We start from the raw sequence: 15,365 nt of genomic DNA, 5'->3' as shown, positions 1-15,365 counted from the left end.
CGGAATCTACTTTTCAACACTCCAAACGTACGCTCCAACACATTGCGGGTTGCAATATGGGCTTCATTATACCGATGCTGTGAAGGTCCATCGGGGGTGCGCAAAGGTGTCATGAGCCAGGAAAGACACCCATATCCTGAGTCACCTAAACCAAAGAAAGGAAGTTATTGCCTTATATGGTAAGGTATGTGCAGTGGGCAAATAGTATTTACTTGGACAAGAGTAGTAGGCTGGTGAAAATTGAAACACACACACACACATTTCAGCTGGTACATATACGAATAGAGAGGGTAATATGTAAAAATGTACTTACCAAGTAGCCAGCCCTCTGGCATTTGTTGTTGGGTAAATCGGTTCCAGAGGCCAGAGTGTCTCAGAATATAGGCGTCATGGCAGTTCCCAGGGAAGCCTGCAACAACACTTAGGATTTTGAGATGAGCATCACATACAACCTGCACGTTCAGGGAGTGCCGCCCACGCCTATTGACATAGACGTGGCCCCGCACGTGCGGTGCCCTAACCCCAATGTGTGTGCAGTCTATAGCTCCCAGCACGTGAGGGAATGCTGAGAGTCTATAGAAAGCAACCTTGTGGTCCTGCCACTCTGACTCTGAACTGGGGAATCTCATGTATGTCCGCCACAACTTCTTAAAAGAAAGTAACACTTGAGTAAAATGCTTTGAGAAAGTGGCTTGTGATACCCCCAAGGACCATGAGGTCACGGACTGAGAGGAGCCAGTGGCCAAATAGTAGAGGGTACACATTAATTTCTGCAGCCCAGACACTGCATAGTTGCCCCCCCCCCCCCAAAAGGGTCCAAATCATCTCTCACCTGCTCATATAAGTTCAACAAGTTATTGCGGTTTAGCCTAAACATCCCCACAACCTGTTGATCCGAGAGGGAGTCCAGCTACAGCCTAGCACGATACATACGTGGGGTACGCACTATTTGGGGTGGTACCTGGTTCTGGTGCGCAGCTTCCTCCCTCCTGCCCAGCTCCTCCAAATGGGTCAAATCCAAAATGAGCAACTCAAATCCACTCTGCACAATCTCCATGTCTCAAACCCTCACAGGTGTCCTTAATGATGTGGGGGTATATGTAGGGGTGTTTGTGAGTGAAATTAAGGACACCTGTGATGACATTAACCATGTGTGCACTTGACCAAATTGAGTTCTGGGCCAAATCGCCCAACAAAACCTGATCTGAAAAAATGGCGATTATTAGACACCTTAAAAGTGCGATTTGCGAAATCCCATTCCATTAAATAAGCGATTTGTATACTTTTCTTGGAAAACATCTGGATGCGATAAATGTGCAAATTTTTACCGCACTTTCAGTACGCATGACTTATCGCACAAAATATGCGATTTAGGGACCTTTTCGCATCAGATTAAATATGCGATTTCACGGAAAATTAGCTGTTTTTTGGAGTAAAATTCGCCAAAAAACACAACTCTCATTCCATAGAATGTCACCCTAAGGCTGAAAAACAGACTACATGTACAAAAATCCCTGCAGAAAATCAAAGGGTGTCCACATTAGCTACAGATGTGCAAATTGCAGCCTCCACAGACCCTTCATTTCTATTTCTTTTCCTATTTGTTCTATCAGCATTGACTATCTACAGTGAAGCGTATTGAGGCCTGTATGGATAGTGTAATATTTGTGTCCTGCTTAGAACAAATTTGTAATACTTGGCTCCTAAATCTTGGTTGCTTCTCCCAATTATATGAAGATGGTTCAAGTCTCCTGGTCCTGCACTGCATCCACCTGGATCTGCCCACTTCCCAAGCTACAGTAAGTGCTCAATCCTGGTGGCCAATAACGAAATGCCTGTAAACTTGACATTGTTAAGTGCAGAAGGGTCGGCAACTATAGTTTTGAGCTGTTAAATAAGCAGCACCTCATTAAATTATTTGGCCAAGAACCCCAAAAACAATAGTCTATACAATTTAAACATAAGTATTATTTCTCTAATACAGTAGTCAACACAACAAAGATAATACCATTCACATGAGGCATTGGTATATCTCTAATGGTAACACACAGTTCCCTGGTTCCAGTAAAGTAGTAAAGATAGTAAAGTATGAACCAAGTCTGTCTACATCAAAAAAGTGAAAAACTCATGTAGACCCTTTAAGTGTCGACCATGTCCACGTCAACATTAAGCTTGTGTTGACCTTCTGTCAATGCCGACCGATGGTTGTCGACCATTTCCAGATGACGTCCTAGTCAATGTTCACAATTAGTGGTTAACTTAGAGACTTTCAACCTAGACAATGTCCACCCCGGGACCACATACCTAATTTAACGGGCAGCCAGCATTGCAGACATAAATCACCAGGAAAGCGGCTTGATGGGCTTTTTCTCAGTATTTTGCATATACACAGTAACGTTGTCCACCATACTAAGGTACAGACACCATTTTGCTGGAGACCTGCTCATGTGCAATAGAATCTGGCATAAAGGCTTTTACTAACAATCACCTGACATGACAACCAATGGCAATAATCAACTGTAGCAACTGCTGGCTGTAACCTTTGAGAAATAGCAAAACCCTTATAGGGCTTTTCAGGTCTTAATAGACCCCCTAATATCAGAATTCAGTTGAGAGGATTCTTACGTTGTATTCACCTTTGTATGTATTGCTGAACCCCCAAATTATCTTTTAATTTACACTGTTACCGTATAAAAACTGATTTCATTAATGATCATTATTTTCCATTAGCAGCTGCTGTTAATCCACAAAGCAAACACTATGAATTACCAAGGCAACTGCAAAATACGTATTAGCAGCATAAAACATTCTTCTGACATACTGTACAGTAATGTGCACAATATTCATTTATAATATTCCAATTATGGATTTTAAAATTTATTCAACCTACAGATGTGGCTAAATTGCTGATACACTGGGATTTTTTGTAACCCATAGGCTATATCATTTGTCTTAATTTTTTGTAATTGCCATCTTTTTTAGAAATGAAATACCTAATATGTGCAAATGTGTCTGCTTATCCAAACAAAATTTTCGGATCTCCAGCAATGCAGAGAGTATATCGCTGATGAATTGCAACGGGAAAGATAACACTGATAGAGCTGATCCCAGATTAAAATAGCACGAAGGTAGAGTGCTTTTAGTAACAATGCTATAGTAGTACTGAACAGTGAACAACGCTGGTGCTAGGTTAGATAACCTATAGTCCAGCAGAGAAACAGCCTCCTTGACTTCCCCTAATAAGAAGGGTGCTTGTTCCTTTAGGAAGTGCATCCGCGATGCGTACAGCCCTGACGCGTGGGTCCTGAAAGCGGCCGCAGCAGCTATACTGTATGTACAACCACTGTTAGCCCCGTACCTGCCTTCACACAAAAGCACTCGGACAACAGTGCCACCAGACCTGGTAAGTAAATGCCAGGATCCAGTGCGCTGTGACAGTTTGTTATGGAAATGGATTAATATTAAGCTTGATCTATATTGTATCAATATGACTTTATGGTCATACTGTAAATGTTCCCCTGATTAAGTCTAGTAGGAGACATAACACTTTTTTTTCTTTTTTTCTTGAAGGACACATCATTTCTGTCTGATTCAGCATCATAGGAAGTATTGGAATCTTTGGCAATTTCAAATGGCAACTGATAAGATTGTGTCCCCAATTTTTTTTATCTGTCTATTTCAGTGATTCTCAAACTGTGGGTCCTGACCCCAAAGGGGTTGCGACCATCTCTGTATGTTGTTGATCATCAGGCTGATGACATCTCTAACCTCTCAGTTAGAGATGTCATCAATATGGTCAATTCTCTTCTATTCATTCACTTTGCATTTTGTTAAATTATATTTGTGTGTGTGTGTGTGTGTGCATGTGCATGTGCACGCGCGTGTGTGCTTGGTGGAAGCCAATCCCTGATTCTGTAGAGTCAGATAAGAACAAATTCTTCCCTACTGGTGGAAAGACAAAGACAGGTGCCATAAGTAGGCTGATGACTTATAGCAAAGTGTCTTGTTCTTTTCATTAAGTCCCCTTGTGACCCCCAGATCCAAATATAATGATGGGTCAGATTTCTGAGATTTGAACTGGAGGAATTGACACCTCTTACAATTCAAACACAAGATAAAAATACAATTTCTATATTCAGTGCCTAGAGTGGTCAGCAAATAATAATAATGCTACAGTGATTCTTCAATAAAAAACAACATACAACCATTTTCTGCATTTTTGACAATATTAGAAATGGTCATTTATGAGTCTTAAAATCTGTTTACCTGTAATGTGTTTTTTTTTTCCTGCAAATGAAAGCTAGTTATATGTGAGGTGTATTACAAAGTGCACCCCTGCTCAGACAGTAGTCCTGTGTGCTGTGCAGTGGCAGAACTACGCATTGCACCATGGCCCTAAAAACTAAGGGCCAGATTCTCTAAGCTTCAAAAGTGATACAATGGAGAGTGATAAACAGCCAGCCAATCAGCTCCTGCCTGACATTTTTCAAACACAGTCTGTGACATGTCAGGTAGAAGCTGATTGGCTGGCTGTTTATCACTCTCCATTTTATCACTTTTGAAGCTTAGAGAATCTGGCCCTAAGCCTCCCCTGTCCTCTTGAGACTCCACAGAAGCCCGGGTATTTTTGTACCATCTGCTTGCCCCTCTAAGTGCTCCTAGCTTCACCTACCCTCCAAGATTATAACTACTTCCATTATATTTAATTCTCCTAAAAGGGTTGTTGTCTGGCTGCATGGTAAAGCAGGGACTTGCCTAAATGCTTGAAATACCATCAACTCTCCCCTAAGTGACTACAGAATGGACAGAGGATTGGAGGTGCAATTACAGTAGCTTCATCATAAACAACGGCTTGTCCTTTTGTCACTTTTATATGTTTCAATATTTTGTTACGTGACTCAGAGTGAACCAAAAACATGGGTTTTCCACAGAAGTGTTTAAATTTGTCATTATCAGTACTGGAATGATACCAGATGTTAGGAGCCTATGAATCAGCAAATAATTCACAATCCTTTGTCTATAGGCAAAGTCAGTGCAGCAATTTAAAAAGCAGGAGAATGTCCTGTAAATCCTGCTGTCTCTAGTTGATCTCATTTAAATATTGCCATGTGCTAGGGTTACCACCTAGTCCCTTTAATTCCGGACACATGTTAATTACACAGGTTCTGTGGCAGTTTAAAATCAGGTGAAGTGGAGTCTTGAAGTCAGCCAGCCACAGAACCTGTGTAATTAATATGTGTCCGGAATTAAAGGGACTAGGTGGTAACCCTACCATGTGCTAATTCGAGAAGTTTAATCTTGCATATGCAAAGGTGAGCTTTGAATGCATTTTTGAAGAATTGTATTTAGCAGTGGCAGCACTAGTGTAGTGTCACCCAGTACGGCCAATAGTCCCCTGTGCATGCCTGAAACGGAGGTATGACCTCATGGAAGCCCCAGTTCTATATCACTTTGAGAGCATACACACCATTGTTCCATAACACTCTTGCCCAGTATACTCTGAGATTATTACTGCACTGCCGGATCCTTCTCAGTGGCAGGAGCCAGGCACTGCAGGACTGTATAGTGTTACACTGCAGCACCCAACTAACTGTGTCATAGCCGGCATGTTGCGATCACCCCTCCAAGCCAAGACGACACAAGCATGTGAGTGATCTGACGCTACATTCTGAGATGCAGGTCGGATCACTACTGCAGCAGTAGGCATCTGCTTGTAATAGATACCTCCTGCTGCATTACCACCATACAGCTCCATCACTGCTGCTTCCAAGGAAGCAGCAATGATAGCATCCACATTTCAATCAGGCCCATTGTGATTCATAGGTATATGTATTAAGATCGTCCGTTTTGGCTGATCTGCAATTCTGCAATTTGACTATCTTGTCAAAATCTCCTGTTTTGACAAGATATATCACCATGTGTACACCCCTTTAGAAAAGGGGGTGTACACCCCTTTAATATCACCATGTGTACACCCCTTTAGAAAAGGTCTGTAAGTAGCATTTGTATTAGCAGCTAAAGCTGGGGACCTGTCATCACCAACTGGCAACCTGCTCCCAGGGAGCTGTTTGCATCTTTTAATATCTGTGAAAGTTGGAAAGAAAGTCAGCTCATATGATTTAAACCTACATTAGGATCAACCATATTTGCCAAACTTGTGCAAAGAATATAAAGAAAGTCATATACAAAGCCAACATATTTAATCAAATCTCTTAGAAACAAAGAATTTGATGGCAGATAAGAACCACTTGGCCCATCTAGTCTGCTTTTTTAAATATGTTGCCTGAAACCATATTTGATCCTTACTGCTTTGTAAGGATATCAATATGCCTATCCCAAGCATGTTTAAATTGTTCTACTGTATTTACCTTCACCACCTCTGATGGTAGGCTATTCCACTTATCTACTACTCTTTCTGTGAAGTAATTCTTCCTCACATTTCCCCTGAATCTTCCTCCCTCTAGTTTCAGTGCATGTCCTCGTGTTCTGTTGCTCCTTTTCCGTGAAGAATGTCTCCCTCCTGTACCTTATTAAAGCCCTTGATATATTTGAAAGTTTCTATCATGTCCCCCCTTTCCCTTCTCTGCTCTAAAGTATACATATTAAGATCTTTTAGTCTTTCCTGGTACGTTTTGTGATGTAGGCCATGCACCATTTTAGTTGCCCTTCTTTGTACAGTCTCTAATGTATTTATATCCTTCTGGAGATATGGCCTCCAGAACTGAACACAGTACTCTAGATGAGGTTGCACCAATGTCCTAATGAGGTCATACCAATGAACTTCTACTTAAGCTACTCTAGCACATTTTTCACTTTAATTAGTGGTATGTTTTCACCCAGTCTGGGCCTATCTGTACTTCATTGCTTTACACTTTCAAATGGTTTTAGTAGGTTGCATAAAATTGTATTTTTCAGTGCACTGCATAATTTGTGAAATCAAGTTTAGGCATTTGGTGACATGACTTCCATCCACTTGCCTTGCCAGACCTTGTTTCTAATAAAATGACAGTCCAAGGGACATACAGGTACGATCAAGTAAGCAACTATGGATATTCATATAATAAGTACAGTAGTTTGAAAAATAAATTGTTTGAATCTCACTCCCCAGTGGAATTTTTTCAAGGAAAAATAAATAAATGACATCTTGGCACACTTAGGATATCACTGTCAGCCTGTTCACGGTAGTAACCCAGACACAACACTGACAGCTGGTAAGCAATACATAAATAAAAACACAGTATTTTTGGTTTCGGAACTTGCAGACAGAACAGGATGGCCACAGCTGTGACTGCAGCAGAGCAAATGTAAGCAATGGTGGAAACTTCTACAGCGCTGAACACATTTCTGGGACAGGTGTGAAGTGTTTACACTGAAGTAGGAAGGCCAATCAAAGGGTGTAATCATATTACCTGTGACCCAAAGTGACTCATAGTTCATTGCTATGGTAAAGACAAGCAAATCATATTTTGATGGACACAGTACTTAGGAAATGTCATTCTGCATTTTTCCCAAACTGATATTTGTGTGTATCCGATTTTAGGTCAAATGTTTCCAGTTTTGTATTAGGTATCTTATGGGACATAATAAAGTGCATCCATCATCAAACACAATTTATTGGCTCAACACATTTTCATTACGATAAACCTATTAACTATATAGTTACATACAGGGGTTAAAGTAAGGCGGAGGGGGGGTGGAGCTGAGTTCAACCTCCACCAATGGTGATGTGGAACTAGTTCAACCTCTATCTTGGCCCTGCACAGTAATTCTAACAGAAAAGAATTATAGTGTGCAGGGGGATGCCAAAACCCAACCACTGGCCCTGGTTCTGCCTAAATGGAGGTAGGGGGAGGAGGGGAATTAGGCGGCAGAGGGAATTGAGTTTCACCACCTCTCCAGGACCACTTTAAGCCCTGGGGGGAGATTCTCTAAGAATCTCCGCCCCAATTCGCCGCCCATCGCATTTAGAGAATCTCCCCCCTGGTTATATAGTTATATAGGCCATAACTAGGGTGTTGCAGAGTCTGCCACCGCATATAGTACTGCAGGGTAGGGGGCACTGTTGTCAGCAATTGCCAATGATCTGTTTTAATTACTTTCACTGGAAAAAATATACTAGCAGGTTAATTGGCTCCTGACAAAACCCTAGGGTGTAACTGTGTACGTGTACATGGGTACATTGGGTGGGCCAAGTGGTCTTATCTGCCATCAAAATGTAAGTTAATCGTAAGTAAAAACATCACATATCTTGTGGACAATCAAGCACCCAACGCACCCTCAAAGCTAGCATTTGTATAGTACAGGCCTGATTCAGTAAGGATCGCATATGATACGCTGCAGCAGCTTAGTACATTCAAACCTTAGCAATGCAAATGCAGCAGTAGGTGCGTACCACCACCTACCTGCATCTGCGACTGGATTAAACTGCGATGCAATCGCAAATTATGAGCATCATCAGGACAATCAGTTGCTATGCTCCCTGTGTAAGTCCTTGACCCAATTGAGCCTTCTCTAGTCTTTCATTGGCTGCTAATATGCCTGTTTAGAATGTGCCTGTTTAGAACTATATGAAATGTGCTTTATCTGCTTGCTTACTATCACATGAATTTATTGGATCCAATGGAGAATCACCTATCAAAAAAGTGACATTTGTGAGCTACTGTATGTACAGTTAGTGTAATAAGAAGCACCTTATATTGCAGTGCAAACACAGCTAATCAGATTTGTCCATACCTACTTTGGAAAACTAGTTTCAGGGAAATTATAGTTGGTAGAAGAACTTCGTATAGCGCCCCGTTGAGGGGGCGTGTCATGCTTCACCCAAAGGGTGTGGCTAGTTCCATAGATGGGTGTATATGTGCTTAAATGCTTGTGTCAAGATATTTGTAGATGAAATTATTATTAGGGGAAGGACAGGCTAATTGTTACAAAAAAATAAAGATATTTAAATATCTCAAAAAACTTTCATCACAACTAAACCGAAAAAGTTCACACAATTAGTATTTTTTCTTCTAGATATATTGGGTGTAAGTTACATCCAGTAATTAATAGTCACAATAAAAAAACATGTTTTTCGGAACAAAAATAATTGTAACAATCTGCCCAGTAGGGGAGCAAGTTATTATGGACTTGGGCAAGTTGTTATTGATAAAATAATCTATACAAATTCTTAATGTAAAAAGGATTCATTAGAAAACTTTGTGCATTTATCACAAAATAACATTTGTCATGGATGGTGTAATGGGTAGCATTACTGCCTCACAGCACTGAGGTCATGGTGCGGAGTTTGTATATTCTGTAGCTCACTTGCACACAGCATCTATTCAAAGCAGACAGAGGGACTGAGGGCATGGAATCAGATTGCTGGGCGTGCCCTCATAGTGATGACAAATATGGGTGTGGCTTGAATTTGCGGCGTTGCTGTGAAGTCACACTTCCTATGCCATGGCCACACCCCCTTATTAGAAGCACAGGCAAGCCACGTGCAGGAGTCCCGATTTCATAATTCTGAAAGTTTTAAGATATGTAGCACTGTGGGGCACATTAAAAGTAACAACTTGCCTCTAATATTGTGTAACAACTTGCCCCAAGTGATGTCAGATACCTAAGATGGTCATACAGTAGTTCAATGTCAATGCTTCAATTCACAATTATAACAATAATAAAAATACACTAATGGTCTGTGATTCTAACAATGTGAAAGATAAACCCACACATTTAACAGTCAAGCCAAGATATGACTTTAAATATAGGTGAAAAATATTACTTTGGAACAAGAAAAACGAATTTATCTATGTACCTACTACATATATACATCTGTGCTAGCGCCATTTCACTGAGCATTGACGGTTACATATTCAAATTTGTTTCCAGTTACAAGAGCCACTGCACAACATGCGTGTGGTTTCAGATTCATTGTAACAAGTTGCCTCTGTAACAACAACCCCCAACTTCCCCCACCTATATACTGTATCTTGGGAAATTTAGCAAGCATTGGTAATAACATCGCTGACTACAATATTGGATTTATGTATTGTCTTTTTAAAAAAAGGGGTTCCATATAAGTGGCATTGAAAAACCTCATTTATGAATGTAGCCATAGGGATCATTGTAACTTATAACCAATGTAAGGAAATGCCACTGATGGTTCCATTTGAATGTATATATGATCCCCCCCCCCCCCCCCCCCCCCAAAAAAAAAAAAAAAATGTAACAGCTGTATAACATGGGTTAGGGGAAATCAGGGAGATCGATGGACTCTTCAGGAGATAGCTGCTATTTCAGGGTGTCTCCTCCAGAATACAGGAGGGGGGGGGGGGGGTAGGCAACTATCAATTTATTACAAAAGTGCATCTGAAGAGAGCTTTCATGACTTAATTTAAATGTATGCCTACGTTAAATACATAATTGTTGGTCAGATGGTCATTGGGAGTGCTAGTATAACAGTTTGTAACAGATGCTGTTGACAATATGATATCTAATAGGATAGCGTTGCATTGTTGCAGTGTCACTGATCCTTTGGCCCAATCTATGTTGCTCAATAACTCGTCTGTCATAGGAAAGTTTAAAAGGGTAAGACATCTCATGTAACCTCGTATCATAATTTATTATGCATTGCATGCTCTCTCTTTAGAGCGCTTGCCATGGTTTCCATGTGCAGACAGTAAAGTACAAAGTAATTTCAAGTGTTCAGGTTGACTATCCCTGGAAACTTCACATACTTTCAATGCATGTTATAGAATAGGAGTACTTGGATTTACAGTATGTTCTATTTGCAGGAATTCTCTGTTGCAGTGAGCCACTGACAAATAAGCCAACTGAGTTACTGTCTGTAAGGACCACATAAGCTGCTTACTTGATGCCAGAAAGAGTTTTATGGAAGCCAAGTGCCCTGTATTGCATGTATTTATGGTGTGACATCCAGTGCCGGCGCCACCAATAGGCAGCTTTAGGTAATTGCCTATGGGCACCAGCCACTGGCGGCACTGAGTTGGAAAGAAGCCGTGCAAAGAGCAGTAAAGCAGCCGCCAACACATTATTCATTCAAGCTGGGGCACTATCTTCAGGAAAATGTAAGTTCATCGGATCACCCCCCCCTCCACCTGGAGCAGGTCAGCGCTGACCACACCCCCCATAGAGCAGGCGCTGGAGGAGGTCACCGGCGGTCGCAACTCCCCCCCCCCCCCTCCCTGGTGCAGGACTTTGCCGGCCCTGGTGACATCATTCTGATACATATGATAAGACAATGAAAGGCTGGTGTTGATGAAAGGTCTGGATCATGGGATAGACAACAACTAGGTCAAAAAGCTTTAGGTTGACACCACTAGGTCGACATGACTGAAGGTTGACAGGGCTATTAGATCGACAGTGAAAAGGTTGACATGGGGTATTTCACTCCCCCAGGGTCCCTGCCCAGGCTAACCAGTTAGGGGTTAATGCTTTGGCTTGGGGCTGATTGTCAAAATATGGGGGACCCCTATTGATTTTGCCCCTGTATTTTAGGGAACCAGTACTGGCCCATGAGCCTGGTGCTGGTTAAAGAAATAATGGGGGACCCCACTTTTTTTCACCCTAAATTTCTGAAACCAGGACCGGTTCAATGAGCCCAGCACTGGTTATAGCTCACGCCATTTTTTTTAAATTATTTATTTATTGTGTTTTCTTTTTTTACACCAGGCAGCATTGCACAGATCTGACTGATCCGTTCAATGCTGCCGCTTCATACATATTTGGCGGCTGTAAATACAGCTGCTAAATACGAATGTATACGAATGGCTACGACATTGGCAAATACAAATATGGGGAATATGGCAGCTTTGAAAATTCAGCCGATTCCAATCCATTCATACCTGTTCATAAGGGGATCGGCTGTATACGGCCATCTTAGTAAATTTCCCCCAAAGAGTAGACAGCTGCAGCAGCCAGATGTATGATCTTATGTCAGTACAGATACCTGTATATTTGCACAGGCCATTATTTTGCTGTCAGCAGCCACAATCATCATTAGTATCGGAACTCTTGTGTGGTTAAATGATCTATGTTAAATAGATGTCTCATTGTCACAATAGCACGGATTCTGGTTCTGTGACACTCACATGAAATAGATGACTTGTGTAGCTGCCCAAATAACACCCTGATGCCAGGCATGCACAAGTAGCCATTAATGCGTGGCTGCCTGGAACCAGGGCCGGACTGGGACCAGCAATCGACCCTGGCATTTTGAGAACACAGGCCCACCTGTAGCAGGAGGGACCCTTGCGTAGTAAAAAGGGGCGTGGACTCATGGAAAGGAGGAGTGGCATCACAAAAAAAGAGGCATTACACATTATGGAACACACCGTAATGCCCATTACACATTATGGAACACAGCATTATGCCCATTACACATTATGGAACACACCATTATGCCCATTACACATTATGGAACACACCTTTATGCTCATAAGACATTGCCGCACACTGTATTGCCCATTACATATTATGACACACACCGTAATGCCCATTACACAGTATTAACATGATTCCCATTACTGTCTATGACACAATCCGTTATGCTGCATGCCCATTACACATTATGACACACACACCATAAAGCTCATTACACAGTATGGCACAGACCATGATGCCCATTTCAGAATATGACACAATCACATTATTACACATTATTATGGGCCATGATAATTATTCCTGCTGGCTGGAGGCTGGGTGCAAATTTACCTTGTCTCAGCAACAGATAGCAGAAATAAGTCAGAGGTGTGCAGGGTAGAGTAGGGGCAGGAATCAGGACAAGCCAAAAAAAAGAGCAGGACACTTCATCCCTGTGGCACAGCATGCAGGCCAGGACGGATCCGACTACACATGGGCAGCCCCGGCCCCCTCAGCTCCCCCCACCCGAGCTGGCTGCTCAGACTGGATGGCGGTGCCAGCGGAAGCGGCTCAGGTGTGGCTGTGTCATGACATTGTGGCATCATGACTTCATCTGCAAATGACACGACACAACCAGGGGGCAGGGGGCTTGCCTCAGCTCAGTGCTGCTGCTGAAAGTTACCAGACTGGCTGCACAAAATCGGCCCACAAGGCCATTGGCCCTTCTGGCATTTGCTAGAAATGCCAGATAGCCAGTCCGACCCTGACTGGCACGTACAGTGGTACTGTAAGTGCAGTTAACCTGCGTCCGCCCCTTCCTGACCATTATTGAGCGAACACTATGGCGATTGTGAAACCGGCCAAAGGCGTTTGCTCCCGGTTTTGCACGTGCCAATATTCACAAATGCACAAACCCACAGCATCGTCCAGGGTAGCAAATTCAGACCTGAGAGCGATCAGGTCTGAATCACCCCCTTAGAAGATATCTGTGTGCATTGGTACACATCAGTGTGTACTGCCAAAATTATTTTGGACCTTTCCATCACTTTCTACTTCATCAATTCCTTCCAGGTGGAGCAGCATCTGTAAGAAGAAATTGGTTTATCAAAGAGCTGTGATTTCTGGAGCTAGCACCTGTATCGGACTGAGGCATGAATGGCCACCAGGGGAACGTCATAATAGAGCCCATTAAATATTGAGGTTGTGTCCTAAAGTGTAGTAGCTAGTCACCAGAGCGGTGATGTCAGCAGGACAACAAATACAGTTGCAATGTTTTTGGAAATACAGTATGTGAGCTATGCCTCTGTATGAGTCACACCACATACGCCCATGCAGGAGACGTACCAAGAATACAGCAGCTGCTGATATCAGTAGGATGACAATAAAAGAAGTGTTTTGTTGTTTGATGGGGGGGCTGCAATTTATACTGAAGCTCTAATGAGTAAATTGCTGTATCTACCAGAGATAATAAAACTCGTCTTATACAAGATAAAATAAAACTAAACATAATCCAGAATGAGTACTGCAAAAAATAGGATAAAATAGACAACCATATAGTGCCATTACCTTACTTCTCTATAATGCACCCAGCATGCACTGCTCCTCCTCTTTCATTCACCCAGCATGCACTGCTCCTCTTTCATTCCCCATCCTGCTCCCACTCCCTTAATAATGGGAACTGAGGAGGCGATTCAGACCTGATAGCCAGGTGCAAGGGTATACGGCGCTTCCCTGCAAACTATAGATTTGCACCCTACCTCCTACACTTAATAAAGGGACAGTGCACTGCAAAAAAACTGGTGATGTGTGGTAACATGAAAGTACCCCCAAATTCAAATGATGTCATACAGAAGATGTGTGCTGAGCGATTGTGCTTAAGCACATTGCTCAGCCAAAAGCCGGGTTGCCTTGTCTGTATGCCCCTTAACTTTACACAATGTAAAATAGAAATAAAACCTTTGCTATATTTTATTAAGGCAACGACAAGCCTGTATAGTGCTGCAATTTGGATCTCTTATATGAACATTTTGCATATACACCCTGGCATGAAACTTATCGAGGATGATTGCTGGCTAAATGTAATTAAACATATTTATGCATACAGTACCCCCCCCTTTGTGGAGAAGAAAGCATATGGGCCCACACTCATAGTGTTGTTATAGATAGATGGTAGATAGGTAGATAGATAGATAGATAGATAGATAGATAGATAGATAGATAGATAGATAGATAGATAGATAGATAGATAGATAAATGTAGATAACTTACTCAAGTCAGTAGTTCGAGGGCTGTGTCTCTCTACTGTAACTGTTCCTCCAGAGATAGTGCACTAAAGAGCTGCACAGTTGGTTCTGAGGGGGGCATCTAGTGGCTCCTGGCAGTACTGCAGTCAGCAGTAACTCCGTCCGGAGCTGTCCTGTGCTGATCGTTCCTCTCTTTAGCTTGCCCTGACACCCCCACCGGCACCTACCCCCGCTTGTGCGCACACACAACAGGTTGTCATCATCAGCTGTGTGTGAACACATGTTGCCGGCGCTGCTGCCTGTTACACAGTGTGACAGGCACAGTTCCAGACAGCAGCAGCAGGACATCAAGCAGGGTGCAGAGCAGGGAGAGGGCCTCTACTGCTCAGCACCTCCCTGCTTTGCATCCTCTGCTGAGTGGGATCCGCCAGCTCTGCTGATAGCTCAGGTCCAAATAGGCCCCTGGTTCCGATGGTGGGGTTTGCGGCTTGCGCATGTGTGAATATGCGCATGCAAGAATGATTTTGCCTCTGTGCAGCCACATGTGAGGGGATGTGTAAGTGTACACATCCAATCACATACTATGCGCTCAGTGGGGTGGCTTTTGACTCGAGCACCTCTGAGACTATTCCACTTATCCACTACTCTTTCTGTGAAGTAATTCTTCCTCACATTTCCCCTGAATCTTCCTCCCTCTAGTGTCAGTGCATGTCCTCGTGTTACGCTGCTCCTCTTCCTGTGGAGAATGTCTCCCAC

General features: G+C 42.6%; 1 long non-coding RNA gene across 2 annotated transcripts in view; it reads right to left on the bottom strand.

The window, feature by feature from the left end:
* Positions 1 to 14,685, bottom strand: part of LOC146062661 (uncharacterized) — a 143,005-nt gene extending 128,320 nt beyond the window's left edge. For both annotated transcript variants that reach the window (XR_014471454.1, XR_014471455.1), the window contains exon 1: positions 14,635 to 14,685. This is a non-coding gene — a long non-coding RNA (uncharacterized LOC146062661). The remainder of the gene's footprint in view (positions 1 to 14,634) is intronic.
* Positions 14,686 to 15,365: the final 680 nt, after the last annotated feature.

This window comes from Crinia signifera, chromosome 3 (genome assembly GCF_055691185.1).
Source record: "Crinia signifera chromosome 3, ASM5569118v1, whole genome shotgun sequence".
NCBI lineage: Eukaryota > Metazoa > Chordata > Amphibia > Anura > Myobatrachidae > Crinia > Crinia signifera.
The sequence above is the reverse complement of the archived record's forward strand: the minus strand, read 5'-3'. Positions and strand labels throughout refer to the sequence as shown.